The sequence below is a fragment of the Hylobates moloch genome, unplaced genomic scaffold, assembly GCF_009828535.3.
Source record: "Hylobates moloch isolate HMO894 unplaced genomic scaffold, HMol_V3 SCAFFOLD_19, whole genome shotgun sequence".
In the NCBI taxonomy this organism is placed as follows: Eukaryota; Metazoa; Chordata; class Mammalia; order Primates; family Hylobatidae; genus Hylobates; species Hylobates moloch.
Genome location: NW_026652294.1, coordinates 18576261 through 18603889, shown reverse-complemented (window position 1 = coordinate 18603889; position 27629 = coordinate 18576261). Strand labels below are relative to the sequence as shown.

General features: G+C 45.7%; 1 protein-coding gene across 2 annotated transcripts in view; it reads right to left on the bottom strand.

The window, feature by feature from the left end:
* The window catches only part of LARGE1 (LARGE xylosyl- and glucuronyltransferase 1), a 640944-nt gene that overhangs the window by 610967 nt on the left and 2348 nt on the right, over positions 1 to 27629 (bottom strand). Inside the window, exon 1 of one of the 2 annotated variants that reach the window (XM_032139621.2) lies at positions 27511 to 27617. The exons of the other annotated variant lie outside the window; for it this stretch is intronic. The gene's annotated coding sequence lies outside the window, so the exon portion shown is untranslated. Of the gene's footprint in view, positions 1 to 27510; positions 27618 to 27629 lie in introns of those variants that run through there. 2 annotated transcript variants of the gene reach the window in all.

The window sequence follows — 27629 nt, the reverse complement described above, 5'->3', positions numbered from 1 at the left end:
ATGTGTATGTTCACAGTGTTATTTTTTCATGGATCTCTGATTGTGAAATAAATCAATATTCCCATTCACACACAAGAGCCCGTGTGCAGGCACACATCATGCCCTATTTCTCAAAAAAGAAAAACGCAACACTGCTTTGCAAACGTGGAGTGAGGGAAGGGGATTAAAAAGGGAGGTGAATAGGTGACTTTGAATCCAACCTACAGTGGTTAATTTTCATTTAACTATCTAGCTGAGACTAGGGGTTCAGCAGAAGCACATTAAATTCTGTGAACTTATGAAACGATGCATTATCGAAGCCACAGCAGGAGGAAAGGACTGGGTTTAGAACACATAAAAGACTAAAACTGGCAGAAGTGTCATTTTCCATTAAAAAGTAACCACTAAAGAAAATACATTTTAATTGAGAAAGAAAACACCAGCTCCAAAAGGGTAGGTAAAACAAAATGTATCCACAGCACTGTCCCCCTTCCTCTTCCCACCACCCTAGTAAATCCTGCAGTTCCTCCTGGAACTCAACCAAGGAATAAATCTTAAACTATTCTATGTCCTTTCTGGATCCACTAACACTAGTAGAGGCCACCATTTACTCCATTCACTCAACAAATATTTATTGAGAGTCTTCTATGCCTGAGACACAAAACGACAGAAACCTTGTCGTCATCAGCTCACATTCAGATAAACGCACAGCATATTAACAAATGGTGATGCTATAGGAAAAAACAGAGCAGGGTAAAGAAGGCAAGGGTGGAGTTATCGGAGAGCCTCAAATTTAAATACAGTGAAAATCACCAAGTTTTTCACCTCCCGAAGTGACTTTAAGACTTCTGTGCTTCAACTTTCAAAAGCTGTTGAAATCAATCATTAATTTAAGTGGTACAGGTAAACCATCACATCACTCATTCTAGCAGACACACATATGGGGTCCCCACTCACGAGGTGTTTGCAATCTAATCCCTCTCATCCAGTGGTATTCAGGTCTCATGGGAACACCACAAACCCCACGTTTAACCACGAACTCCAAGCAATGACAAAAGGCAGTCCATGCAGGCATATTATTAAGGCCCGCTGAATGTCACGTGTCTCACAGGGCACCTCCGCCCCTTTCACTACATGTTGAGTAGGAAGTGCATGGAGGGCACTGAAGATGCGAGAAATCTATCCATTCCACAGGAAAAGCATGAGCAGGCCTCACTGGGTCCCCAAACTGGGCTCCTGGCCCTGTAGACCTGGATGCTCTAAGTCTAAGGGTCAACTCCCCTCCCCATCTAGAGGCTGACTCTGTGAGCACTCAGGGTCACCCTCTAGATGGGGAGAGAGGTTGCGCTGTTGGTCCGGGCCCCGCCCTTATCCTAAGGCTGTGTCTTCTCTACTTCCTGCTCAACCTGTACCATATGGAGGCCTCCTTCCCAGTGTTCTAAATCTTGGCTGCCTATGCAGATCACCTGTGGAGCTTTTGATCCTGGTCCCCAAGATGCATCACAAACCATTAAAATCACTATTTCTAGGGGTGGATCCCAGACATCAGCATCAGTTAAAGCTTTCCAGAGGATTCCAGTACACATCCTAGGTGAGAACCACTGTGGACCCCTACTCTACTCACTAGGATGGCTACCCCAGCTGCAACCTTATTCCTGACCCCTTTGTCTCCTCTTCTTATTTCAATTTGAGGCTTTAGCTGTGCCCCCTACCCGACACTGTCCCACTGCTGTCCATCAGAATGAATTATCAGAAACCTCGAAGTAGCCTCTGTGTGCAACTCTATTTTTCAAACAATACTGGGACATGGGAGCTGGCAGAAACACTACTGTGCTCTTCCACGGCAGTGGCCCCAGGCAAGTTAGGACAGGGCTTTGGAGTTCTCATCCTTGTCTGGACCCGTATCTGGTCCAAGGTCACACACATATGTGTGACCTCGTACAAGGAAATGAACCTCATTTGGTCTCAGTGTGCTCCTCTGTAAGTCAGGCACCATGACAGCCACTTCATCAGGCTGTTGGGAAAACACAATGAGAATCATGAATCAAGCATTTGACATTCAGGAGGTGCTCAAAAAATGGCAGTGGCACTTCTCAATTTGTTATATGGGAGCCAGTCCAGGAAGAGCTTATATACCAAAGTGGAATGCCTGGGACAGTTTAATGGTTTAATGGGATAACAAATGGGGCAGAATATTTGAAATTAGAGCCACCCTAGAAAATCTGATCAACGATCACCTGTATTTTGTGTCATGAGCCTTATATTGGAGAGGCAAGTGGGGGTGCTGTGGGGGATGGGGAGGAGAGTACACCTGTACAGAGGTGGGCAGAGTTGGCACCATCAGTGTCTGGATGGGACACACAAACCGGAAACCAGAGAGAGCAGGAAGGCACAAGGAGGACAAATTGGCTCTAACTATGAATGCATTTGAGCATAAACAGAAAACAGAAAAGCAGGCCATCTGCCCACTCACAGAGGACAAGAGGAGGAGATGGAGACCTGAGGTGACCAGAGTAGGAAACTAGGATGGAATGGACTCAGGCAGGTCTCCTGGGAGGCTACATATTAGTTATCTATTGCTGTGTAACAGACTGTCACAAAGTTGATGGCTCAAAACAGCACACATTCATTATTTCACAGTTCCTATAGCTCAGTGTGAGCCTGGGCATGGCTTAGCTGTGTCTATGGTTCAAGAATCTCATAAGGCTACACAGCCAAGGTGTCCCCAGGGGGCTCTGGGGCCAAGTCCACCTGCAACCTCCCTCCTGTGCTGGCAGAATTCATTTCCTCGTGCCTGAGGTCCTTGCCTTTTTGCTGGTTGTCGGCAGCAGTCACCCTCTGCTCCTCAAAGCCACCCACAGTTCCTTGCCACATGGCCTCCCCCAACATGTCAACTTCATCAAGCCAAGAAGGAAATCCTTTAGGGCAAGTCTGCTACGAAGATGGGGTCTTACATAAGGAAACGTAATCACAGAAGTGACATCCTTCGGCTCTGCTATGGTCTTGTTAGAAGCAAGTCACAAGTTCCCTGCACACCCCAAGTGAAAGGGACCACACAAGAGCAGATCAGGAGATGAGGATCATGAGGGCTAACTTAGAGTCTGCCTGCCAGAGATACCTTATTTTCACCGTAGTAAAATACACATCACATAAAACTTCTAATTTTACCCATTTTTAAGGGAACAGTTCAGTAGAATCACACACATTCCCATTTTTGTGCAACCATTACCAACACCCACCTCCAGCACTGTTTCATCTTCCCATACTGAAACTCTGTCCCCCTTAAAAGCTCACTCCCAATTCTCTCCTTCTCCTAGTCCCTGGAAACGACCATTTTACTTTCTGTCTCTACAAATTTGACTACTGTAGGGACTTTACATAAGTGGAATGACAAATATTTATCTTTTTAATGACTGATTCATTTAACTCAGCATCATGTCCTCAAACTTCATCCATGTTGTTGCATGTGACAGAACTTCCTTCCTTTTGAAGGCTGAATAATATTCCATTGTATGTCTACACCACACGGTGTTTAGCCTTCCCACTGATGAACACCTGGCTGGCTTCCACATTTTGGCTATTGTGAATGACACTGCTATGAACATGGGTATGCAAATATCTCTTTAGAACTGTGCTTTCAACTCTTTTGGATATATACTCAGCAGTAGAATTGCTGGATCTTATGGTACCAGGGGCACATTTGAGGCCAAAGTGTACCGTGTACTGGGATCCCGTGGCTTGGGAGCCTGTTAAAACTTTTGACAGAGGCATAGGAAAGTAAAGGGTGCCTGAGTAACTGAGAGCAACGTCCTATTGTTAGCACCATCCCTCCCTCAATGATGCCGTCACCTTGCTAGAATGTTCAAACTTCACAGTGTCTGCAGCACTCCATCTACTGAGGCCTAGCGACACTGACCCCTTCCACTCCCAGCTCCCACCCCTGGTGTGCTTGACTTTCGCTGCTGCTCCTGCATTTTAAAGGAGACTTTTTCAGTTACACTGTTTGAGTTTTCCGTAATTAGATACTCACTGGTTCTCTCTCAGTATTCAGAATGAAAGCAATGCTCTCTCCCAGCTGTGCTACAGGGGCCAAGTGTCACATGCAACCCAGCACAGCACCTTCCCCGCCGACCAGACCTGATGGTGGGATATCAGAGAGAGGTCCTCAAAGAGAGGAAACACACGTGCTGCCCTGGAAAAGAGTTGAAGCTGCTTTTCTGTTTATCGCCCCTGTCTCTCACTTTCTGGATTTCTTCACCGCAATGTTAGCAGATCAGGGACAGTTTTGCAGGAAGGAGGCCAGTCATGCCTCCTTTGTGGAGCTCCCTGAAGAGCTTCTACCTCCCTTCCCTCAAAGCCCAGGAAGAAGCTGAAATGAAAGCCTCAGGTTGACTCACTCACAACTGTTGAATCCCACACACCCTTCTTTGCAAAGCAGCTGGCTACCACATTCAGAAGGCACTACAGCCTTTAAATCAAGCCCATTCTTTTGCAAAAACCCCACATACCCACTCCTCCGCTTTTATTTTTGCTCACCCAAAGAGCTGCAAGCAGTAAACTCTCACTGGTGGTCTACAAAGATAAAAGTCCCAGGAATCTATTATTATTTCAGGCAGAATAAGGGGTTCCTTCCTGTGATCCCAAAGTAACACAAAACGAAAGCAGGAGGCAGGCTGGGCCTGGAGAGCCACCGAGTAAGTCTGGCTATCAGGCAGGAGTCAGGACAGGGCAGCATGACAGGAATACGCAAGGGAGGCAGCCCTTATCTAGATCTATCCCAGCTCAGCTAGTGAAGGTGAAATCAGAGGGGGAATGCCAATGAAGCCAGCGGAACCTACAGACAGCCAAAATGTGGCGCTTTATTATAAGAGTCTAAGTGACTGCAAACAGGCCATTATCAAATCTCTTCAGTGACAAAGCTCCGTGTTGAAGGGGACAAATAAAAATAAGTACATTAAGCACAATAAATCACAGGGACCTGTCGGTGAGACCCATTATCCCTGGGGGATTACGAGGCTGTTTTCCTTCCTGCTTTCAGCTATTGGATCCTGGTTTTCCCATCATTGTTTTAATATTGCAGCCATTACTCTCTGTGCCACGAAGAGCCTGCTGTTTCTCTGTAGTTCTGGGTGGCAAGGGCATAATTTGTTTTATGATTTGCTTGGGAGGGTAACTGTTTTATATTCATCTTTAAAAGATACATTCAATAATTGTAGCAATGAGACTCTGTTTAAAAAACAAAAGACCCAGTCCTGTCACTCCTTTCAGCATACACGTGGCCACAGCTATAGCCACCCAAAAGGTACCCAACAATTACCAAGAGGACTATGCAGTTTCTTTGGGGGCCCACACGCCCCGAGAAAGCTTGAGCCAGGCTTAAAAGAGCTCCTGAATGATGCAGAAGGCAGCCTGGGCTTGAGGGAGAAAATAAAAGGTTAGAAGTCAGGTGGCCTGGATTTTATCATTAAGTTGGCGTGACCCTACACGGTTCCCTTGATCTAGGCCCAAGTGCCCCCATCCACAAAATAAAGCATCCCATTGGTCCACATACCTCTTGGGAGCCCAAAAGTTCTGCATTTTCATGAGATGCAGAGGGAGTGTGAAGCACTTTACGCCAGATAACCCTACTTATATTTCCTCCTCTCCTTCCACAAGCTCATTACAAGATTCTTCTTAAGACTGGCCGAGCGCGGTGGCTCAACGTCTGTAATCCCAGCACTTTGGGAGGCCAAGGCAGGCGGATCACCTGAGGTCGGGAGTTCAAGACCAGCCTGGCCAACATGGGGAAACCCTGTCTCTACTAAAAATATAAAATTAGCTGGGCGTGGTGGCACATGCATATAATCCCAGCTACTCCAGAGACTGAGGCAGGAGAATCACTTGAACCCAGGAGGTGGAGGTTGTGGTGAGCCTAGATTGTGCCATTGCACTCCAGCCTGGGCAACAAGAGCAAAACTCCATTTCAAAAACAAGCAAAAAAAAAGGTTCTTCTTAAGATAAAACCAACCCATTATGCAATTCTCCAAGACATCTTCTACCAGTTCCTCCTTCTCCTATCCCTGCAGAAATGTTCCCTCCTACCTCCTCATTCCCTGAGATGTTGTTTTCCAGGACCATTCATTATAAACAAGTCCTCACGCAACTGTATCCATCGAGAAGTGACAGGATGTGCTACTCATGCTGCTCCCTATCAGAAGTGAACAGGACCACAAATCCCCGCTGCTCTCCAGCAAGATGGCTGTGGACCCCTCCCTGCAGTATGGAGACATCAGTAGTCCTTTCAGGCATTCCCATTTCAATTACCGCATCTCAATCTCACCATGAAAAGAACACGTCTTGCAATGTAAGCTTCCAGTGTGGCACTGTACACAGCTTCCAGTGTTGGCCACTGTACAAGGCGGCCAACAAAATTGATCCCAGAACTTAAGCGCCCACCTGCGAGGCACTGACATCAAACCCGCCTGATGGTGCCCAACTCTCAAAATACCCTATGAAGGACTCAAAATCAAAACAGGCAAAAAAGTTACAGGCTCTCCCATGTCAAAAATGGAACTGGGTTTAACGGATCATCAAAGCCTGTTGAGCGGCCTCTTGGGAGTGGAATAAAGAGGATTCCTTCTAACCAAACGATGCATCAGGCTTTGCAAAATTTGATGTAACGAACCAAGAGGAGTTATACATATGGTAGTTTTTAGCCCAGAACTGCAGGTGGCAAGTAACAAAAGGGATGGCTTTGCCTGGAAGCATGACAGCCAGGGGCCAACCTAATCTGCTCACAATGAACCAAGCTGCACAGAATGAGAGTTCCAAGCAAGCAGGGACTGGGACTTTGTCTTGTTCTCCTCCTCACCCGCCCCCTCACTGTGCCCAGCACAGTGCTTGGCATATAACAGAGGGTCAACAACTGTGTGTTCAGTGAATCAGCAAATGAAGGAATGAATCTGAACAAAGCAACATCGATGACCAGCAACCCTCAGAAACTCTGATCCAATTGATGGGAATAACATGAAAATCTATTTAACAAAGAAGTGAGACTTCTGCAGTGCTTTGGGCATCTCAAAGAATACATCCAGATGTATATATTCAGACAGCAATCTGTACGACGCTGTAAGTAAACGCAAGTAAAAGGCACAAATCCTTTAAATGTCAGTGTGTGGGTTTTGAGGGTTGTTTTTGGCTTATTTGTTTTGTAGCTTTTTCCCCTAACCATTGCAAGTTCTTAGGAAGAAACAAGAGAGAAACGCAGTCTGAAAACATTCTTAGCCTCTGCCCCAGGTGAACCTCTTTTGAATATCAAAATACAGCTCAAGAAAACAAACCAATAAAACCAGAATACATTCCCACACTCTCCATGAAAGATTCAAGAGTTGGAACAGATATCTCAGGATTTACACTCAAATTGTACCACAGGGCAGCTAGTCACTGGCCAGCAAGTCAGGACGAGGAGGAACACAGCAGTCCTAACATCTAAGAAGATGCAGCTCAGCTCCTGGGTGGTGCTCCCCTTGCAAGCCCAGCCCCGGCTCACTCTATGTTTCCACCAAACACACAGCTCAGGTCCAACATTCTTACTTCCAAAGGACTTACAATTGAAAATTCTCACAGACCACGTCATGTGTCAGACCCTAACGCTCATTAGATGTCATGTGCTTGGAATGAAGAGCCTCTAATGTCCAACAGGCATCCAGCCACCACCCAGGGGATACGATTTCTAGATTGCTTTCTCATGAACTTGTGTTTGATCCTTACATTAAAGGCGAGAACAGATGACAGACCTTGTTTCACAGAGGAGAAAAAAATGAAGCTCAGAGAGTATTAAGGGTTGAAATAATCCCCCAAAAGACATGAGGAAGTTCTAACCCCTGGTACCTTAAAATGTGACCTTCATTGGAAATAGGGCCCTTACAGAGATAATCAAGTTAAAATGAGGTCATTAGGTGGGCCTTAATCCAATATAACTGCTGTCCTTATAAAAAGGGGAAGTCGGCCAGGCGCAGTGGCTCACGCCTATAATCCCAGCACTTTGGGAGGCCGAGGCAGGCAGATCACCTGAGGTGAGGAGTTCAAGACTAGCTTGCCCAACATGGCGAAACTCTATCTCTACTAAAAATACAAAAATTAGCCAGGCGTGATGACACACGCCTGTAATCCCAGCTACTCGGGAGGCTGAGGCAGGAGAATCGCTTGAACCCAGGAGACGGAGGTTGCAGTGAGCCGAGATCGCACCACTGCACTCCAACCTGGGTGACACGAGTGAAACTCTGTCTCAAAAAAAAAAAGGGGGGGGGGCGTTGTTTGCACACAGAGACATGTACAGAGGGAAGATAATGTGAAGACACACAGGAGAAAATAGCCATGTGACTGGAGGGACGTGTCTACCAGCCAAGGATCACCAGGGATGGCCAGCAATCACCAGAAGCTAGTGAGAACCAGTGGTTCTCTGAGAGCCACTGGAGACGAAGTGTGGTCCTGCTGACTCCTCCAGACACCTTGGCTTTAGACTTCTGGCCTCCAGAACTGTGAGACAATTAATGTCTGTCGTTTTAGGTCATTCAGCATGTGGTACATTGTTATGGCTGCCATAGGAAATGAATGCAAAGAAAGTAACTGCCTTACCCAAGGGGAGCCAGGAAATATTAGCATGGAAATAACAATAAACCATGTTCTGCCAAAACTTCTTGATCCTATGTCCTACTCTCTCAGACACTGTGAAATGTTTTCCATAAAGACAATTCCCTAATTAGTTGGGCGAGGTGGCACATGCCTGCGGTCCTTGCTACTTGAGAGGCTGAGGTGGGAGAATCACTTAAGCCCAGGAGTTCAAGGCTGCAGTGAGCTAGGATCACACTACTGCACTCCAGCCTGGGCAACAGAGTGAGACATCATCCCTATAAAAAATTAAATTAAAATGTTGAAAAGACAATCTTTCAATCAGTTAACACAATCGACGTTGGCAGATAAAGGGGAGATGATACATGGATGACTTATTCAGGCCCTCAACCTGAACATATGCATACTTTAACCGCATCGTATAGCAAATGGCTTTCTAAAATTGTACTGAAATTTCTGGTTTGCAGGCAAGCAAAATTTGGGAAGTGGATTTTTGGGTTCTGATGTGAAAAGACTACAATTTGAAAGCTGCTACCTACTCCCCACATCTTTTCGGCTGTGACGTTTCATTCTAAACAGAGACAGACCAGACAATGAACACACAAGCCACATTAAAACAGTAATTAGTGCAAGAGCGAGAACAATGACAACTTCTTGACAAAGTGGAACAATGAACAGATTTGTCATAGGCAGAACCTTAAAGATTAGCTCTGAGAATGAACAGAAATCATTCCAACACAACAGTGGCACTTTTACCACGTGGGCCAAATGGACTCAAAAAACCCACACTTGAAAACTTTGATCCGTAAGACACACAAAAAAACAAGACGACAAGACTCTCTCACACACGGGAGTGCTGGCGTGCCCAGCAGAGCTCTTGGCCAATCCACTGCTCCAATGGGAAGAATAGCATGAGCTGCTGGTCTCAAAGACAGAGTCCTGCCTTAGGGCAGCGACCCATCCCATTCCCCAAAAAGTCATAAAACTCATTTCACAACCCAAGTCCACCCTCAGAGTATCACAGAGAAGCTGTCAATTGCAAGGACAATGCTACAATTCCAACATGGCAGCACTGAGCCTAGGGAGGTGAAAGGTCCAGATTCTCACTATCCAACCCCAAGCATTTTTCACAAACCCACAACCAGTTCTCATCTGCATTTTGTCTTCTCTCTACTCCTATTAAAGGGAAAGCAGTACCCAAATAATAAACTCTACATCAAACTTAACCATCCCTGAAACAGTCTGCACTGCCTAGGTGAATCTGTTACTAATTTGTGTTTCAAACAAGAGATGTACATTATTTTTCAAAATACAACCCATTCACAGCATTAAAACAACAGATGATGTTATAGGCTGAATTGCATCCCCTCCCCCAACTTCGTATGTTGAAGTTCTAACCCCTAGAACCTCAAAATGTGACCGTATTTAGAGACGGGGTCTTTAAAAAAGGTGATTAAGGCTGGGCGCGGTGGCTTATGTCTGTAATCCTGGCACTTTGGAAGGCCAAGGCTGGTAGATCACCTAAGGTCAGGAGTTCAAGACCAGCCTGGCTAACATGGCGAAACCTTGTCTCTACTAAAAATACAAAAATTAGCTGGGCGCAGTGGTGGGTGCCTGTAATCCCAGCTACTCGGGAGGCTGAGGGAGGAGAACCGCTTGAACCCAGGAGGTGGAGGTTGCACTGAGCTGAGATCGAGCCATTGCACTCCAGCCCGGGCAACAAGAGCGAAACTCCATCTCAAAAAATAAAAAGGTAATTAAGTTAAAATGAAGTCATTAGGGTGGGCCCTAATCTACTATGACTGATATCCTAATAACAGGAAGAGATTAGAGCACAGACACACACAGAGGGAGGACCATATGAAAACAGCAGGAAAAGACAGCCACATATAAGCCAAGGGGAGAGGCTTTTGCCAACAACACCCTGATCTCAGACTTCAAGCCTCTAGGAACAGTGAGAAAATACATTCATATTGTTTGAGCTCCACAGTCTCTGGTACTTTGTTATGGCCGCCCTAGCAAACTAAAACAGATGGAATTCCACCATTGTGAATTTTTTTAAAAAAAATAAATAAAATCACATAACGGTTTAAAAAAAAAAAGAGAATGGCAAAACACATTGTCAGAGATTCTTCACCGTGTCCTTAAAAGTCTTGAAATTGGCCAGGCGCGGTGGCTCACGCCTGTAATCCCAGCACTTTGGGAGGCCGAGGCAGGCAGATCACGAGGTCAAGAGATCGAGACCAGCCTGGCCAACATGGTGAAACCCCGTCTCTACTGAAAATACAACAATTAGCTGGGCATGGTGGTGGGTGCCTGTAATCCCAGCTACTCGGGAGGCTGAGGCAGGAGAATCATTTGAACCCGCGAGGAGGTTGCAGTGAACCAAGATCGCACCACTGCACTCTAGCCTGGTGACAGACTGAGACTCCGTCTCAACAAAACAAAACAAAAAAAGTCTTGAAATGACTGATGTAGGGAATAGAAGGTATCACTGACGCCATTGTGTCAACGGGCAGATGAGTATCCTAGCAGGGAAAGTGTTGATTGGCGCTGGTAGGGGAAGTACACACAGGACAGTCAAAAGGTTTTATAGAGACCTGTGGTCTCTTTGGTATGACTTCTAGATCTTCAGATTAATCTTCCTACTGAATATTTTGGGGCATTCTGTCTACCCAGCTTCTCTCCTAGAACCACTCCTTCCCCACTCTTCAAGCAATTCAAATAGGACTGACTTCCTCCCACCAGCTCCGGGAATGTGGTGGAGGTTCTTCCAACCAGATTACAACATGGGCTTTTTTGTTTGTTTGTTTTTTGACAGAGTCTCACTCTGTCACCAGGCTGGGCTCACTGCAACCTCTGACTCCCTGGTTTAAGTGATTCTCCTGCCTCAGCCTCCCGAGTAGCTGGGATTACAGGCGTGTGCCACCACGCCCGGCTAATTTTTGTATTTTTAGCAGAGACGGGGTTTCACCATGTTGGCCAGGTCGGTCTCAATCTGCTGACCTCGTGGTCCCCCCGCCTCGGCCTCCCAAAGTGCTGGGATTACAGGTGTGAGCCACCGCGCCCGGCCACAACCAGGACTTTTGCCAGTACTGGAAAAGAGATGTTTTCCCTCGGCTGTGATGATGAGGCGGGTTGGACGTGCACCCAGGGCTCCTGGCATCCCATGGTGACAGGCTGCCTGAGAACCAAACCAACACAGAAGGCAGAGCCAGGCGTGGGGCAGCAGAGTCGGTGATGCTGTTGAAGGACTTAGATCCAGCCCTGCCTGAGGCTGCCCTCGGGTCTTCGGTTACTTAAGCAGATAAAGTGGAATGGTTATTTAACATCACTATGAGTTAGGTTTCTATAATTTGTACCTGAAACAGTCCTCGGTGAGCCATTGAGGCACTCTGGCATACACGATCACATGACTAGCTACATGTGTAAAAGTTTCATCAACATTTAAAGGTTGTTTACATTATCCTGAAACCACATAGAATTTCAAGTGTGCTTAATCAGGAGGGCAATGTATGAGCTTTAGGAAATACTGATGTCCTTTAAATTCTATGGAAAAAGATATTCAGGTGTATAAGGGTCTATGGCAGAAAACAACTTAAAAATTACCCACTCCAAACTTCAGTATCTGAGACAGAATAGTACAGAGGTATTTAAGTTTGTTTTTTTTTTTTTCTTTTTTGAGGCAGCATCTTGCTCTGTCACCCAGGCTGGAGTGCAATGGCGTGACCGTGGCTCACCGCACCCTCAACTTCCTGGGCTCAAGGAATCCACCTCCCAGTCTGCTGAGTAGATGGGACCACAGGCATGCACCATGATGCCCCGCTGATTTTTTTAAATTTATTTTTTATACAGATGGGGTTTCACTATGTTGCCAGGGCTGGTCTCGAACTCTCAGGCTCAAGCGATCCTCCCACCTTGGCCTCTCAGTGTGCTGAGATAATAGGCATGAGCCACCATGACTGGGCCCTTGAATTCTGAAATTTGAAAAACTTGTACTGCCGTGCCTATTTTTAGGCTGACATAAAGTTTTCATCCTAAACTACACAATTTCTAAGGATACAATTTTCAGCATATTGTAAACATTAACATTTTAAAATAAAACTTTCACATCACAGTTTTAAATGGAATCTAGCAATCTGATAGCCATCATTCATTTTTAAAATCCAACAGCAAGTTATTTTTTCAGAACTGAAAATGTTATATTATTCTTTCACATGAGAAAGGGGCTTAAATGCCCTGTTTCTGGCACCAAGTTTCAACACGTAAAAGACAAAAGAGAAAGAGGCAACCATGTGGCACTGCTGTGATTAGAAGGACCTCCACATACCAATTTCAGATAGTCCCTTCGTTAGGTGACCCTTGAGATTTTCATACCCAGAGCAACATGCCAGAGTAAGACTAGTTCTAGCTAAGAGATGTACCTTTACAAAATGAGGGAGGACAGGGCCCAGAGCAGTGGCTCATATCTGTAATCCCAGCACTTTGGGAGGCCGAGAAGGGTGTATCACCTGAGGTCAGGAGTTCAAGACCAGCCTGACCAACAAGGTGAAACCCCATCTCTACTAAAAATACAAAAATTAGCCAGACGTGGTGGCGGGCGCCTGTAGTCCCAGCTACTCGGGAGGCTGACACAGAAGAATTGCTTAAACCTGGGAGGCGGAGGTTGCAGTGAGCAGAGATTGCGTCACTGCACTCTAGCCTGGGCAACGGAACAACGCTCCATCTCAAAAATAAATAAATACATAATTAATTAAATAAAAATAAAAATAAATAAAATGAGGGAGGATAACCATGAAAGGGGGATTGGGAGAACCAGGGACCAGAAAGGGATCGTCTCAGGCTGATCAATTTCAGGGAAGGGCACATACGTGAGGCTGGAGATGTGAAAATTGATTTTCTTAGAACTATCCACATCTGCATACTCCACGAAAAGTCTTCATGTATTTCCCAGGGGTATGTATATTTCCAGTATTAGGACCCCTGGGTTGTTGGATTATAGGACAGAGATTAAAAGCAAATATTCTGAAAACAAAATTCATTTCCAGTCTCTGGGCTTTATTGCTTGAGCAAATAACCTCTCCAAGCCTCAGTTTCCTTAGCTGTAAAATGAAACTACTCAGCTTAGAGAGCTGTCAAAAGGCATCATACTTGTAAAGCACACCTCAGTACCTTTTCTTACAAATTGCTAAGGAAGGGGCCTTTCCTATCCCATTCATTGGCTCCCATCTTTCTTAACTGTCAGAGCCCAAATTTCCTATGAGAGAAAAGTACAAGGTGGACAGAAAACTCCTGAAAAATTGCCTCAGGTGATTAGTGGGCAACCATTTGCTTCTTTAGGGCCTCTGCAAATTTTCTGAGATCTCTGGACAGGGCTAAGAAGAGAAAGACCGGCCTCTTCCTCATCCCCAGGAGCCCTTGGTTTTCTGGTTTAACCAAGCACAATTACCATAAGGTGGGGAAGGCAAAGGGATGAAGGGAAAGGGAATGAAGCAACTCTAAATAACTGAGTGCTTTCTCAACATAATACACACATTAACAAATTTAATGAGCTCAAAAATGCTGTATTTCCAAAGGAGTTATGGATAATTCCAAGCAGAAGAAAAAGGAAAATGGCAAAAGCTAAGACCCAGAGCAAGCACCCCTTGGTATGGATTAAATCAGACCACTACTGGAGAAGCAGCAGGGCTTCCTGAACCATATAACCAACACCACATGCCAAGTGCAAGTTCATAAAGTTTTGCTAGTGCCTGGATCACACAAACCTTCTGATAAGCCCAGGGCTCCTCTGTCACTCCTCTGTGATTTGCTGAGCAAACCTATTCATGCAGCACTCACGCGTGGCTTACAAGGAAGTGCCATAAAAACCCAAATGGACATCACAAATACTAGAGGCGATACTAAATATTCTAACATAAACAAGTGGTTATATGGAGAAGAGTCTTTAGGCACTGCTGCTAAGCTCCTGTACAAATTTATCCGATCCTCCCTAGCCAGTCCCCACCACCATCTGATAATTTCTCCATTAATTATGACTGCCATTTTGCATCTGGCTCTTTAAAGAATGGGGAATGCTATTACACATAAAAGGTGCAAGGTTCTTCAAGTCCTCCTACCTGCTAATCCTCTACTTCAATACTCAGCCCAGCCCTTGAGAGCTTGTGTGAAGACTTTTCTTTTTTTTTTTTTTCTTTTTTGAGACAGAGTCTCGCTCTGTCACCCAGGCTGGAGTGCAGTGGCACAATCTCGGCTTACTGCAACCTCCGCTTCCCGGGTTCACACCATTCTCCTGCCTCAGCCTCCTGAGTAGCTGGGACTATAGGCACCCGCCGCCACGCCCGGCTAATTTTTTTTTTTTTTTTTGTATTTTTAGTAGAGATGGGGTTTCACCATGTTAGCCAGGATGATCTTGATCTCCTGACCTCGTGATCTGCCCACTTGGCCTCCCAAAGTGCTGGGATTACAGGCGTGAGCCACCGCGCCCGGCCTGTGTGAAGACATTTCTAGGTCTGCAGTGATGACTAAGATGCATTCGCCCTCACCAGCACCACCAGATTTCCTGAAGGCATCAGTGTGTCCCAGGAATGCCCAATAGCCATTCTGGTCATTGGTGAGAGAGGGAAGGTTTTCTTTAGATTCCGGAATACTTTGAGAGGCTAATTCACATCAACCCATCTACCCCTGCAGCACAGTATGACACTCAAGGTTTAGCCAGAAAGGGTTACATTATGCCTGGCCAGCAAATTCACTGAAATCTAAAACGACAACAACAACTATTTGTTGTATTGACTGCATGTTCCAGGCATACGTTAAAACCTAGAAGATCTCCTGAGATGCAGTTTTACTGAAAGGCTCCCGCTCTCTAGCAAAACAGTCAGGTTATGGCGCAGAAAGTGCAGCCGCAGAAGTCAGACCAAGGTGCAGATGCAGTTCAGTGCTCAGTATCAGGAAAAGCTTAAGAGGGAGGACTATCTGAGCCGGGTTCTGAAGGAAAAACACGTGTCCCAGGCAGATAAAGAAGGAAAGAGCTTACCGGGCAGGAGGGGTATGTGCACAGCTTGACAGGTCTGGGGGAAAAAAATCAGCAAAGAAGAAAATGATTAAGTTACAGATTGCTGATGCATGAAATGGGGGGTGGCCAGGGGTGGGGGGTGAGATTGCAGAGAAAAGCAGGGCTGGTTCATAACAAGCTTTGTGTGTCCCAATAAGACAGCTGATGTTTTCCAGGGGCTGACGGTGAGCCAGTGAGGGTAAGTACACAGAACATCCTAGAGAAACCCTCATTCCTTAAAGATTAAAAATAAAGACTTGCTGTCTGTAAGGGATTGGATTATCCTATTTGAGAAATTCTGTTATCCAGAATGGCTTACCCCACAATGTTGAAAAGTGTGTATCGTAATCTCAAAGCAAGCTCCTCCTCAGGCAGAGAAACACCAGCCGTCACAGAAAGCAAAGAAACTGGCTTCACTTTTAAGGTGAATCCGGAACCCAGATGTCAGAGCTGCAAGCACTTTGCTCTCAGCTCCACGCAGCTGCTTTAGGAGCCACTCATGAGGAAAAGAGGAATTTTCTCGATTATACTCCTTATTGGGTGTCATCCAAGGCTAGGAAAAAGGTTGTTCTAGAACCGTGAGCCCATTTGAACAAACCCCCAATAAGAGAGGCCCTAAAAAGTGTATTTTCACCAAAGCCCTACCCCAGGCCAAGCCAAAGGAGAAAGAGCTATTTTAAGACTTGCTGCTTGTGTCACGAGTGGACTTTATTCCAGCAAGGCCATATTACAGTGAGCAATGAAAGCCATCTCAGACTTCCACATCAAGCCAATGTTTGTGAGCCAGTGATTCAACAGAGAAAAATTCACAAGCTTCCCTGGGCTGCTGTCCTCCTATAATAATTCCAGCCCAGCGGCCCTTAGAACTTCATATATGAACTGGTACAAAATCCTGTCCAGTGATCTCCCAGCCTCCAACTCTCCCCGCTTCAATCTGTCCCAGGCACGATGCAGGTGCACCTTCCAAAACGAGGGCCTTTAGCACACCACATCCCCCTGATGCAAAGTCACCCTACCTTCCCAAAGCCCACAGCCCCTAACTAACTCACCAACTTCTTTTTTTTTTTGAGATGGAGTCTCGCTCTGTCACCCAGGCTAGAGTGCAGTGGCATGATCTCAGCTCACTGCAAGCTCCACCTCCCAGGTTCACGCCCTTCTCCTGCCTCAGCCTCCCGAGTAGCTGGGGCTACAGGCGCCCGCCACCAAGCCCAGCTAATTTTTTGTATTTTTAGTAGACACGGGGTTTCACCGTGTTAGTCAGGATGGTCTCAATCTCCTGACCTCATGATCCGCCCGCCTTGGCCTCCCAAAGTGCTGGGATTACAGGCATGAGTCACCGCGCCCGGCCTAACTCACCAACTTCATCTGCAACTCCTTACTAACAGAAACCCAAGCTGGTTTCCTCTCCAACCCAAAAAATATATTTGTGCTTGCCAAACTACCCTCCCTTAATCCTTCCATTCAGATTTTAACTGTCTTGTATCCAAAGACCCAACTCAAGTCCCACCCCTCCTTTGAGTTTGAGAAGCTAAAGGAAGCTCCCACCTCTGACTTCCCATCCGTGTTTAGCCTCCAGAATGCACACATCCATTCACTGCACTGCTACATCCTTTCTATTGTTGCTTGTAACTGTTCATTTAATCTTCTATTGTTGCTTAACTTATGACACATTTTTTGCAAGCTCTCCAACTATGTCCCTCGAGAGCAGGGACAGGAGGCTCTGAATTTAATTTAATAAATGTTTAGTGGAGGAGTCATAAGTACTAAGAGCTTAGCAAGGTGCTTTCATAGCTACAAATACGGGTGTAACCTAGTCACAGCGTCTAATACCTAAGTGAAGGAATAAGAATTAAAGTATGTAGATATTGACAATGCCTAGTCGAAGATGGCCAAGCACAGCCTTTGATTTGGTTTGGTGTTTGGTGACGCCTCCTCCTACCCTATCCTCCCATCTCCTAATCACTACGACCCAAATCTAATATTCTCATCTTGAGCTCTTCAAGCAGAATGCTACCCAATACACTGTCCTCTGGGCCCTTGACTTTCACTCATCCCCTTATGAGACTCTTCCTCCCTCACCAAGACGAGGCTCCTGAATGGAGGATGAGTGACTCTGCACCTCTGTGTTCCGCTGTCAAGCCAGGACCTGCACACAGTAGGAGCTTGATCAACGTTGGCTGAGCAAGTGAAGGAAACCCCATAAAGAGACAGAGTGCCACAGAGCCTACAGTCAGGAACGATTTCAGCTAGACACAGCCAAGAGAGAGGATGGGGGGTTGGATCCAGCAAAAAAAGCAGCGTAACAAGGCCACTCAAGTGGGAAAACAAGGGGCATTTTTAGGTGAAAGCTAGTAGGCCAGGAACAGAGAAAACCTGGAGAGGAGTCCTAGGAAATACAGCGAGGCCAGAGAGGCAGGGAAGCCAGGGGCAAGGTCGGTCCTGGAACAACAAACTGAGGAGTCTGAACAGCTGAGAGTTGAATCCTGGCTCCTTCTTCATGGCTGTGGGCCTTGCACAAGCGTCAGTTTCTACATCTGCGAATTGGGAGAGTGAGCACATCCCCCTCCCAGGGTTGCTGTAAGAATGAAATAACAAAAATGATCGAATGAGAGAGTGCCTGGCACAAAAGAAACACTTGAAGAAGGTGCTTTGGGTGCAGATCGGATGGAAGCAGCGCATGCTGCAGAGAAGGGAGAGCTGAGGACCAGGGAGCCTAGGTTCTGGTTCCACCTCCCCTCTGAATAATCATCTTGACTTCCCTTAGGTCTGGCCTTAGTTTCCACAGATGTAAAGTGAAGGTGTTGATCTAGTGGGGCTCCAAGGTCTCTTCCAGCCTTGGTAGTCTCTCAATACAGCAGCTCTGTCTTACAGAGGGAAGGTATCAGACAGTGCTCGTGTAACTGAGAAACCCAGCAGAGAGGGAGTCATATTGGGAAACGGGTAAAGACACCAGCATGGTCGAGGAGAGTTCTTCCTGCTGGGGACCAAGTACTGAGTCCCTCCCTCCATTCTCCCAAGTCCACTTCATCCTCCTGACATGGGAGCGCCTGTCTACATCTAAGTCATTTCATAATCATCGTCATCCATGCTAGACAACAACCATCCTAAAGTTTCTCATATTGAAAATGTCTTTCCAGGCATTTTCAAGGCAACTTGTCATGTAAATGTGAACAAGCTTTACAGCATGTCCATTCTTCTCATTCCAGATAAGTTAAAATCCCTACAAACTCGGAGGAAAGAAAGCACGCATTTCAGTATTGTACTCTCCTTGCCTTTTTACAAAGCCATCAATGTTTGAACCACAACAATGATCCTTCAGAGAATTCATTCTGCTGATCTGAAATATCCTTCATATTTTTAAAATAAAAGCTGCTAGGAGACGCCTTGAGGAGCTCAAGTCTATCTTATCACCACTTAAGTCTACTGTTACTCACCCACCTCGCCCTCCCGCATCACTTCCACCCCAGTAATGAAAACATGACCACTCATTCACAAAACAAATCATTCAGTGTGGACACAACTACTTACTAACTGCAGACCTACTAAGCACCAGCGCCACTCTTGAAGAAAGGTAAAGCCCCACCGGCCTATCGGCTTGCCTCTACGTCTCCCTTGGCTTCTGAAACAACCACAAAATACCATTTCCAGATGAGAGCTGACATCAGTCAAGGAGGCTCTTAAACAAACAGTGTTGGCACATGAAGGATCTACACAACTGTTCTAAAAACAAAAGGGGAGGGGATGGCTTCGAGTTAGCCGCAGCAAGGTTAACCTTACTCAATAATAACAAACATGCATTTAATGTATCCAAGGCAGACGCAGCAATCCCTAACCACAGAATAACACTCAAGAGCCCAAGATTCCCTTCAGAATTTAAAATTTAAAAAAAAAAAAAGGAAGAAAGAAATCCCTAGATGCCCATGTTCTGCTGTAAATCCTCCTAAATTCTATGGCTACCATGGAGAGCTGGAAAGATCAGCCAGTCCTCTCTTCCCAATTGGCCTTGGTAATTCAGAAAAGGACTATGTTAAAAGCAAAGCTCTCTCAGTAGTCAGGGTTCCATCTCCACCTGCGTCTGCTGCCTGTCCAAGGCACAGCCCCATAATGCGACAAAAGAGGCTCAAATTATGGGTGAGACTGCGTTTTCAATTCCAGCCCCAGCCTGTGATTACCTGCAACTCCAGGTTGCCCAAAATTACCTCTGAAGCCTTAAACGCCTTACATTTTATTCCATCCCTAGAACAAATTCTTTTTTGGAAACCTTCATAAGAGATAAAGGAAGAACAGGCCGGGCGCAGTGGCTCACACTTGTAATCCCAGCACTTTGGGAGGCCGAGGCGGGTGGATCACGAGGTCAGGAGATCGAGACCACGGTGAAACCCCGTCTCTACTAAAAATACAAAAAAAAAAAAAAAATTAGCCGGGTGTGGTGGCGGGCACCTGTAGTCCCAGCTACTCAGAGAGGCTGAGGCAGGAGAATGGCGTGAACCCGGGAGGCAGAGCTTGCAGTGAGCCGAAATTGCACCACTGCACTCCAGCCTGGGTGACAGAGCGAGACTCCATCTCAAAAAAAAAAAAAAAAAAAGAGAGATAAAGGAAGAACAACAATGAAAAAAAAAAAGCCCTAGATATTTCCGTTACAGTGAAGGAAGAACCAGCAGACAAGCATGATTTGATTTTTTTTTTTTTTTTTTGAGACAAAGTCTCACTCTGTTTCCAGGCTGGAGTGCAATGGCCGTGATCTCAGTTCACTGTAACCTCCATCTCTGGGGTTCAAGTGACTCTCCTGCCTCAGCCTCCTGAGTAGCTGGGATTACAGGCGTATGCCACCACGCCCGGCTAATTTTTTGTATTTTTAGTAGAGACAGGGTTTCACCATGTTGGCCAGGATGGTCTCAAACTCCTGACCTCAGGTGATCCCCCCACCTCGGCCTCCCAAAGCCCTGGGATTACAGGCGTGAGCCACCACGCCTGGCCTGATTTTGATATTTTTTAATGTCTCATACACGCCACTTCTCCTGTATACTCAAGCAGAACAAAATGAATTCCATGTCTCTGCAATTATAAAAACTCAGAATCCTGGAAACTCTTACCTAATTTACTTTTTAAACCACTTCTGTTCTTGATATATTCTTAGAGGTAGAATGTGCGGGTGGTTAAGGAACTTACGAAGGTGGGTAGGTGAGTACTGTTATCTCCAGGAAGAACAGTAATTAAATAAGTAATCTGCCAAAAGTAAGTGATGTAACTCCATGTGTTAGGTTAGCGGTAATGACAGTTTACATAACCACTGTACTGCTTTCTGCAATACAGCTGCATATTAGGCTCCTAGTGGGTTATTTGTTAAAATATTCTAGTTTATGTTTGAAAAGTCCTTGGTGTTTTTTTGTTTGTTTGTTTTCTGTTTTTGAGACAGAGTCTTGCTCTTTCCCCAGGCTGGAGTGCAGTGGCGGCATCCCAATTCACGCAACCTCTGCCTCCTGGGTTCAAGCCATTCTCTTGCCTCAGCCTCCCAAGTAGCTGGGACTACAGGCATGCGCCACCATGCCCAGTTAATTTTTTTTTTTTTTTTGTATTTTTAGTAGAGACGGGGTTTCACCATGTTGGTCAGGATGGTCTCAATCTCTTGACTTCTTGATCCACCTGCCTCGGCTTCCCAAGTGCTGGGATTACAGGGTGAGCCACTGTGCCCAGCCGAAAAGTCCTTGGTTTTACATAACAGGTGAGGCTCCCAAAAGGGTCTATCATGATTGTGTTCATCAAATAATTTGAAATATAATAAAGGAATTAGATATTAAAAGGAGACTCACTATGAATCCCTTTAGTAAGGTAAAAATCTTTTTGTACTGCAATTAACTTATCTTAAATTATTTAGTTTTAAGATCACATTTTATATGCCCACTTCTCCTAAAATAGAGCACTCCTCCACTTGGCTTTGACTCCCAAATAAGAATGTAACAAACCTTCTATTTACACTGCACTTACTTCAGATCTCCTCTTTCCTCTACCCCCCAGGAGATCAGCCATAGTGAGGAGCCCTCTTTCTAGCAACTCACACATTTGGAGGCATCAAACTAAGTCACTTTGCATTTTTCCTGACTTGTGTATCTACCCAATTGCTCTTCTACTCTATTTTTCTTCAAAAGACCCTTGATATTCACCCAACAGCTCCCCTACAAAGTAATCTCCCATTCAGGCCAAATGAATGGGTTTCTCTTTCCAAGTTACATTCAGGGCTTTGCAAAATCCAGAGGTCAACTCAGCTTTTATTTACTTAATTATGAAATAATTACAAGATTCAGCATTGTTGCTGTTGTTTTTAATCACAAAGCACTTAATTCTCAAATAGTGGTCAAAGAACAGTGTAACATTTCAGAACTAATGGGTTTCCACCATAGGTAAGAAGTTAGCAGGCAAGTCTGGCTGCTGCTCTATGAAAATGGCTATGACCAATCACAAAGACTTTGTGATTCTTTTCTTCAGCCTTGTGTATTTGCAGTGCTTTACATTTCAAGGAAGAGTGCACCTTTGAACTGGTCAGGCCTCTTTCTTTCCATTTCAGAGGGAGAAAACTAGACAAACTAAAGAGTGGTCAGTGTAGAGGTTAAGCTAACTGACTGAAGCAAGCCCTTTCCCTCCCTGGGCCTCTAAATTCCTACTTACAAGATCAGTAACACACTAATGTATAGAGACAGCGCCTGAAGCCCAGAGATGTCAAGAAATATTCTAAGGTCACACAGCAAGTTAGCACAGGATGATGTAAGACTAAACCCCAGATCCCCTGGGGCTTGATTAAAGCATCCTGTCTCCCAATCAACATAGGGATGGATGATAGAGATAAGACACACAAACACAAACACACACACACACACACACACACATACAGACAGAGAGGCTTCTAACTTTTATCCCCATTATCCTTCTGGCTGCTGTTTCTAAAAAATATACTAAATATACCTGGCCCTGGAGATGGCTGTTACAACTGTGATTTTCCACGTTCTGGATCTAATATCCTCCAGGCAGTTACACTGCTGCTTGTTCTTCCTCACCATAGTTTCCTCATTCCAAGAAACACACATATGCACACATGCCCACCTACCCTCCCATTCTCAATATTCAAAACTCTTTCTTTTCTAACAGCAAAGGAAGTTCAGACTAGAACTGAAATGATTACAATACAAGAATCTTGTTCAGGTGTTAAACACAACCATAACTCTACCCAGAGCAAATCTGACAAAATGGAATTTGTTGTCACCTAAGTGTTTTTTTTTATACTATATCATTTGTCAAGTAACATTGTCATTTTTCCCACTGCTGCATAATCACATAATGAAAGTGCCAGGTGTAATTCATGTACACAAGAGGGCAGACTTAGGGTTGATAAGGGACCCTTTCTTTATTTGCATTGCTAATCGTTTTTTAAAGGATAGGCAAAATGCTATACGTAGAATGATAAGGGACGAAAGAGAAAATTTTCTGTTTTTAATAACAATGTGGGATAACCAATTAGCATGCTCAGATTTTATCTCGCAACCATTCTTGCCACTATTTGAATACACAGAGCAAGAAGCTGGGGTACGGTTCTCAGCAAGGAATCCTATTAAATTATTTGTCTTCTAACACCGTGTTTCCCTCTTCGGGCGCAACCCACCTTCCAGCCATACTAACTATGACTATTCTCCATACACACCACCATAGATACTTTAGGGTTTCCATGCTGTTCCCTCTGCCTGTGATCTCCTTCCTCCCTACTCTCCTGGGAAGTTCAAACTCATCCCTTGAACAAGTCTGCAGGGTAGTACTTACCTGGTAATAATAGTTGAATGTCTGGGCCGGGCACTGTGGCTCACACCTGTAATCCCAGCACTTTGGGAGGCCAAGACGGGTGGATCATGAGGTCAGGAGTTCTAGACCAGCCTGGCCAAGATGGTGAAACCCCGCCTCTACTAAAAATACAAAAATTAGCCGGGCGCAGTGGCGGGTGCCTGTAATCCCAGCTACTCGGCTGAGGCAGGAGAATCGCTTGAACCTGGGAGGTGGAGGTTGCAGTGAGCCAAGATCATGCCACTGCACTCTAGCCTGGCTGACAGAGCAAGACTCCATCTCAAAAAAAAGAAAAAACAAACAAACAAATAGCTGAATGTCCGTCTCCCATAAAAGACGAGAAGCTAAATGTAACCTGACTCGGTAACCTCCACACAGAGCATGGAACCTGCCACAGGGTAGATGATCTATTATTATTTGTTAAACGAAAAGATGAAAAGTCTTATAAAATACATTTAACGAAGCCTTTCACTGGTTGCTGCCTGCTACTCTCCAAATGCCAATGTGACAGAGAAATGCTGAACACCTCTCAATGGCAAATACTCCATGTAGAGCGACCTCACCAACACGAAGCAGATTTCGCAAGGTGACTTTATCCCCGAGGTGTGTCAGTGGCAGGGTGTCTAGAGCTCTCAGCCTTCTGAGTCTTATATCCTCCACCCCCAATGCAGTATGCTTCTCCTTTCTGAGAATCTCTAGCCAAAATGACACCTTCATCTTGTTCACAGACCCTAAGGAAGGCCAGCCTCCTGCCTCTACTTCTGCCATCTGGCTTCCATCAAATTTGTAAGACTTCATTCATGTCTTAGGATGACAGCATATATCCTCCACAGGATCGGTTTTCAATGGTTGGTGCTCAATGGCAAATGCGATGGTATTTTCCTGTTCCAATCTCTTACCCCTTGGCTGTATTGCACCCAAGAGAATCAATCTATAAAGCCTTAATGTTAGAAATAAAGCTTTCTGCTGACCATTTTTCCTAGACCACAACAATTGCTCCCCTTCAACTACCTAAATGTGCATTACACGTATGGGTAAAGGGTCACAAATGCAGTCTACCAGACCCCAGAGTTCAAGGGAAAAGTAATAACTCAGGTGGGTTCACAGGTTTCAAAGAGTCTAACTCTACATGCTGAACTGGGCCTTTTAGAATCCAGTATGACCAACATCTTGGTGATATCTGCCTGTTTTTGTGACAGTATTCTAAACTGAGCAGGCTCTTCTTGGCCTCTACCTTGCATCTTTCCTGTCTCTCCGCCACCTCTGGGATCAGCTTTGATAAGACTTAGCTACTTGGGTAAACCTAGGCAATGCGGCAGTCAGTGTTTCTCAGGGAAGTAGAATTATCTTCCAATTCTGCTGGAAGGACTGTGGACACTAATGATTTCATACTATTAAAAGTGCAGACAGTGTCTGAGATGGAAGTGCAACTACATTGTCAAATGTTATGTTAACATCTCTAAGTATAAGGAATGTATTTTTAAGGGGAATTTTAAGTTTGATGGAGTCCACTGCAGAGACGTTTTGAAGCCATGTGATTTTATGGTGACTGCAGGGAACATGCAGTCAAAAACCAGACACCAAAAGTGTTGATTACAAACTGTTAGGGAACTTAAAGTTAGGATGGTTTAATACTCAAAGGATAGAGCCTTTGTATAGTCCTTAAATACTTAGAGATGGTAACTGAGTCTTTTCAGAATGTCACGTAACATTTTGCAGTTAACTGGTTCTGAGTTGTCCAAATGACAATTTAGATGTGAGCAGGCCCATCTCTTAGGCACTCAGAATCCACTCATTAGTGCAAGCATGTACTAGACACCAAAAAGTTCGTCTCAGGAGCCCTCAAGATAAACCACAGTCTCACGAACCCTCAACATAAACCACAGGCTCATGAACCCTCAAGATAAACCACAGTAACACGGGCCCTGGTGTTTTCTCCTTCGATGGTGGAAAAGATAACTAGTCCCCCCTAGTGTCCTGCTACTGTAGGTGGCTGAAGGATGGCGACACTACAGGACGCACCCTCCCTGCACTGTGCATCAACTTTAAAGCGCAGCTCAGGAACCCAGAAACAAAGGAAACCTTCACAACTTTCCCAAGAGATGGAAGCACTTCCGAGACCTATGATGAGATGAAAAAAACCTTTCATTTCATTTCTAAGGCCCTTCCAGGTATGGTTTAAAAGCCAAAGGAATCTGCATTGGCTCACATCAAAAAGTTAATCCACACCCCAGCACACTTCATTAAGTGAAGCAGGAGGGCCTACACTTGTCAGCAGCTACTGCTCACTCCAGAGCAATCCGATCTTCCCGTTAAAAACCTCTCTGTCCTGCCAGGGAGATTTGATTCCTTTCCTCGCCACTCTCCAAAACCCACTAACCTCTGAATCTTGGTGACTTTTGCCTCTCTGTTCGAGTGAATTTTCTTCCTGGTATGGAATTAACAGGGACAGGCTCAATAAATGTGTTCTCCACAAGCAATTTTCACTAAAGTAAAGTACTCTTGAACAATAAAGGTTCACTAAGAGATGTGTGAAACCTTAAGGCCGGCGTTTTTCTTTCTTTTATTTTTACCCCTAGTGAGGACCAAGCGTGCCAGTGAGTAATTCATTCATGTCACCCATTTGTGAGAGATGGGAAAACAAACCACCACCACTTGTTCCCTTCTTAATTTAGAAGCTTTCCTTATCTGAAGTCTATCGAAGCTGACTCCTGAGGTGGGAAGACAGGAGAGGTGAGGAGAAAAATTAACCTGAGGTGACTGCCTCCACGGAATGATAAGCACTTCAGGTCTCCACACCTGTGTCAGAGAAGAAAGGCATCTGCATGTCAGGGAGGTGGACGCCCCCACCTGCCACCCCCTCCGTTTCTCCCCTTGAAGGAAGCAGGAGCCTGATCTCCCCCCACTCCCTCCTCTCTCTCTCTCTCTCTCTCTGGGCACTTACATAAGACCCTGTAAAACTTCCAGTGACATTCACGGAAAATGTAAGCTGCTATTTTGCTCCCGCAGGAGATCATTTTAATGGACTGAGTGACAAAATTCACGGATTCTGAATTCAGCAGAAACCTGCTCAACCGGGGCACATCAGCACAGATACGATAAAAATAAAAAAAAAAAAAAAAGTCCATCCCCATTAAACAGGGTCACCCAAGGGATGGATTCAGTGTGCAAGAGACAATCTGTTCCCTCCGAAGTGACCCATTTAAAATAAGATTGTTCTGGGGGAAGCTCACAAGTTTAATAAATTTCAAACAGGCAGGCTTGTACAACTGAGGTTCCTTAAGAGGAACATTTAAAAGAGGATAAGGCAATGAACAAAATAACTTGAGGATACACAAACTTTGGAGTCCTCACTCCAAAACTTCAAAAGCAGTGACATTTACAAGAATGTCTGGATAGCTATACACTGATCACTCCTCACAAGCAGCTTTGCCTAATAGGAAGGACATGCTGGCTGGGCTTCCCTCCTACAGATAGCAATGCCAACCAGCCACTCTGTCCTAAAGAGGGACTCGCAAGCTGTGGCTGCTCGCCCCCAAATTGCGCAGGACTGCCTGCAAGAAGGAACAAGAAAAGTTATTCACAGCATCACACCAGGAAAGGTAGTTGCGTACCGCCCAAGAGGGCCCTCTCCAAACACGGCAGGCTCCGCAAACCACAGGTGCTCACCACTAACAAGAGGGCCCTCTCCAAACAGGGCAGGCTCCGCAAACCACAGGTGCTCACCACTAACAAGAGGGCCGGGGGTGCGGGTATCGGTCACACGCCCTCGTGGTGTTAACCAGAAACTCCTCCTGGTTCGCTCCCTGCCAGCAGCCTGTGTGCCCAGAAGCCGAGCAGGCCCTGAGGGGGTCCTGGGGACTTCGGAGACTGGGGGTTTCCACCTCCAGCCTCTCCAGGGCTCCCGGCCGGGGCAGCAGAGGGTGTGCCCGGCCTCCCCGCCGGCATCCCGAGTACAGGGGATACCAGCCACAGGTTCAGAGAACTTGTCCGGCGCTACACAGCACTGCGCCCCCGCGGCTACTCTCGCGCTCCGGGGCTCTTACCTTAGCCGTGACTGCCGCCAGGCAGAGGGAGACGCGGAAGAACCGGGTGACGCGGCGGCGCCGCCGCCTACGAGGCGCTGGGGGTCCGGGTCAGGGTCCGGGCAGGCGCTGCCCTACTC